Here is a 3,724-nt window from a genome sequence, read left to right as displayed (position 1 = left end):
ATTATTGGTTGCTAAGTATTAAAAATAAACAATGTCAGAAAAAAAAATTGTGTATGACTTTATACTGCATTTTGAAGCTAAATATTGTCACAGCTTCATATATTTACAGTGCACTATATGAGAAAGCAAGTCCATTTAAAGCGTCCAGTGCAAGCCGGCATTCATCCTTCGCCTCCACTCCAGTCACCATACTGAAGTTGCTCTCCCTCCCCGCCACGCACTGCCTCATAGTTCGATACTTCGTGCTGCATCCCGGCTCCTTCAAACACAGCTCGTTCGCCTTCACACAGTCCAGCCGGGTTGAGCTAGTAAAGTAAGACTCCTCGGCAGATAACAGCACATCTACAAAGGACGACAATATAAATAATCATATCACGGATAGGATCGCGTTTTATTGAAATGCTTCAACAAAAGGCTACTCAAGACTGTTACAAAAGATATCGATGATAATAACAACAACAATAAACGTATTAATATATTAATATTTCATTCGTATAAATATTTATTATTTTATTTTTGTTCTATTTTTTTTTTAATTGTATGAAATATTTTTCGAGTTAATATTGTTCAAGATTATAAGGATTTAATAAACTCAAGGTGCTTTAGAGATTAAAATATTAGCACAAGAAGATTTAAGCAGACTTAGTGGAAAGTAAAACAGCGCTGATCCTCAAAAGCTAAAATATGCCCTTGTTATGAGACAATTGTAACCGTATATAATCTATTTATGTATTGGACAGAATCAAAAAGACTACAATGCGAAAAACTCTTTTTTTTTTATGGTCTTATGATGACATCTGAGTTTTAATCTTAAATTTAATACTGCGTGTCAGTGTTCCTTCCAATCGATTGCTACCATATCATTTACCAGTCAATCACTGAATATGTAAAACCGCATTCAAACTCACCCAGCAGCGGTAAAACGAGGTAAATCGCGGCGATGAACATTGCGCTTTTTATCCGTTGGTAAATTCGTTCAAACACGCAATTTATTGTTTTGACGAGGAAAAGGATAATCCTTCCTCATTCAGGTCCATTGAAACATCGTTGGTCACAATGTACATCCAGAGTAGGTATAAAAGAAAAACAAAAATGTTCCGTAACCTGGTCCAAAACTGTCACTAAGCGATATGGAATGGTTTCTTGGATTAAGACTCATAGACAATGTAAGAAACAGGCAGAAAATGAGTCGCAAGGCAGCAGAATTAAACTCCAGCTCTCAAGATCTGCTGGTGCGTCTGAGCGCGCGACAGCACTGTGGCATTCAGTTCAGTTGCGCTGTAACCCAAACCAAAAACCACACGCGACTGCGTGCATGCTCAGCGCTTCTGCTTGAAGCACGGCAACAGGACAAAGACATTCCGTTTTGCCACTCCAAAACTTATCGTCTTTAATGCTTTCTGTTATTGCGTAAACGGTATAGGGTGTTATGCACGCTGCTTGTGTTTTTATTTCTCGTCAGTTGGTGAAGTGTGTCTAAGAAATTCCATGCACTGCTGACTCTGAAATCGCTTTTGTTTGCCTGACCTCTAGATGTTTTTTTTGTTTGTTTCCGCCCCCCCCTTTATTCAGTTCCATCACACAAAGGGACAATGCAAACGGAAACGTTGCACATCTCAAAGCATGCAAAACAGACCTCTAGATGTTGGACAATCTGGTCTGAATGGTATTATATGAGCAGATTAGTCTGGTCTGGCACTGGTAGGCTACGCCACTAAACAAGTAAATGATTTACGCGTATCAAATTGTGTATCAAAGTCTATAACACTTATTCAGTTTTCGCTCTAAGATTAGACTAGCCTACTTCTAAGGTAACCTGCAACATTGCTGACTTACTCAGAAAATACTACGAAAGAAATACGTTAAAACGTTCAGTCAAAATATAGTTTTGTTTTATGCATGATGATCACATAGCCTATGTGACATCATGATTAAGACCGTCCCTGGGAAGTTTTCATTTAACAAACAAGCAATAAAGATTTTTAGTTTCATCAAATAAAAATAAACACACAAAATAAATAATGCCGTTTTATTTAAGAACGTTAAATACTTGCTTGTTTTTCCATTAAACATTTAAAATGACCCTTTTCTTTACGGAATTACAATATATGGCTTTCCTTCTCTAATAAAGTTTTGGTGCGATCTCGTTCACAGTAGTTCATTGCTTATTGAAAGACTGGTGGAGGTCGCCATCTGTTGGTAGCCTATATGTGCATCTTACTAATTAAATAACTTGACCAGTGGGTCTCAGCCTTTGCAACCCTGAGTCTTCCATTGCCGAAATCAATAGATGGTTCCAGGTTATGATTTTTATCCCCTTTTGTACCTCTCCAGAAAAGGTGCCTGTTTTTGTACCTTTTAATAAACACAAATCAGGGCTATTATAGCTAACTAAAAAGAAATGTTATTACTTGAAATAAAATAAATGCTATATGAAATAAAATGTATTTGTTAACTGTAAAAGTTAATGCTCCAACTGCAAAATTCGTCACTGTGAACATTGTAAAACGCTACTACTCTGCTCTAGCCTGTAGCTGAACATGAGTACCTAACTGTCTCTGAAGAGTGAAAAAGCACACCGAAGTTGCCAAAACAAACATTTTAGATCCACTGCTGAGGGGAAAACTGAAAGTTTGTTTACCAAGGTTAAACACTAAATTGAAAAATTATTTGGGTTATCAGTGGCACGTGTAAAATTCCTGATTTTTCTCCAAATTAAGAAATATGACATGTTGAGTCCTGTTCACAGTGACAGTGATTAAAGTCACCAAGCTGCTGTTTCCAGTTCCTGTTCCTACTAATACATATTTTAACAGATTTAGTATTTTAATTATTATTTAAATATAATTAGTTTAAAAAATAATAACAATTTTAGGACATCACTTCCCAGCTGAGAACCACTGGAATATCCTTGTGTTGAGGCTGGTGGATTACATTCTACTTATTCTGTCTTATTCATGCGTTTTACAGTTTAATGACTTTATAGTTAACTATGGTTAAAAATCAATCAATTTCTCTTTATCAATGCGATCAATGAGAAAATCGAAACCTTTTGACGTTTATCCTTATGTCCATAGTTAATTAAGGATCAATTACTCTGACCAAATCTATATTGACAACTGTTCAATCAAGAGTCATGCTTCTCGTCTGATTTAAATGCATTTCTCAATTAACCTGAGTTCATTTCATTCTAATAACCGTAAGTGGAGTTTCTAACTGGGTTTCTACAGGTCATTGGTGAAAAGCAGGGTTCAAGATCATTTGAAATATTTTCCTCACCTCATAGCTCTCTCTCTCTCTCTCTCTCTCTCTCTCTCTCTCTCTCTCTCTCTCTCTCTCTCTCTCTCTCTCTCTCTCTCTCTCTCTCTCTCTCTCTCTCTCTCTCTCTCTCTCTCTCTCTCTCTCTCTCTCTCTCTCTCTCTCTCTCTCTCTCTCTCTCTCTCTCTCTCTCTCTCTCTCTCTCTCTCTCTCTCTCTCTCTCTCTCTCTCTCTCTCTCTCTCTCTCTCTCTCTAAATGGGAATTATCTGAATTGTAATAACTAAATCGATTTGTCCAAGGCCTGGCTCCAGCTCTAAGATTTAAGGTGGGCCGGACAGTTGGGGTGGTTTCTTGGATGGGCCAAAGCCTGATTTGCAGATTTTGCACTGTATCATGCAATAAATAAAACTGTTCTGTTCTGATTTAAGAGTTTGATTGTTGAAGAAAAATTCTGGGAAACACAAA

General features: G+C 37.1%; 1 pseudogene; it reads left to right on the top strand.

The window, feature by feature from the left end:
• The first annotated feature begins 1,056 nt into the window (after positions 1 to 1,056).
• LOC107698716 (coiled-coil domain-containing protein 172-like) overlaps positions 1,057 to 3,724 on the top strand; it is a 19,068-nt pseudogene continuing 16,400 nt past the window's right edge.

This window comes from Sinocyclocheilus anshuiensis, unplaced genomic scaffold, assembly GCF_001515605.1.
Source record: "Sinocyclocheilus anshuiensis isolate Anshui unplaced genomic scaffold, SAMN03320099.WGS_v1.1 scaffold1015, whole genome shotgun sequence".
In the NCBI taxonomy this organism is placed as follows: Eukaryota; Metazoa; Chordata; class Actinopteri; order Cypriniformes; family Cyprinidae; genus Sinocyclocheilus; species Sinocyclocheilus anshuiensis.
Note: the sequence above shows the minus strand (reverse complement) of the source record. Positions and strands in the feature narration are given on the sequence as shown.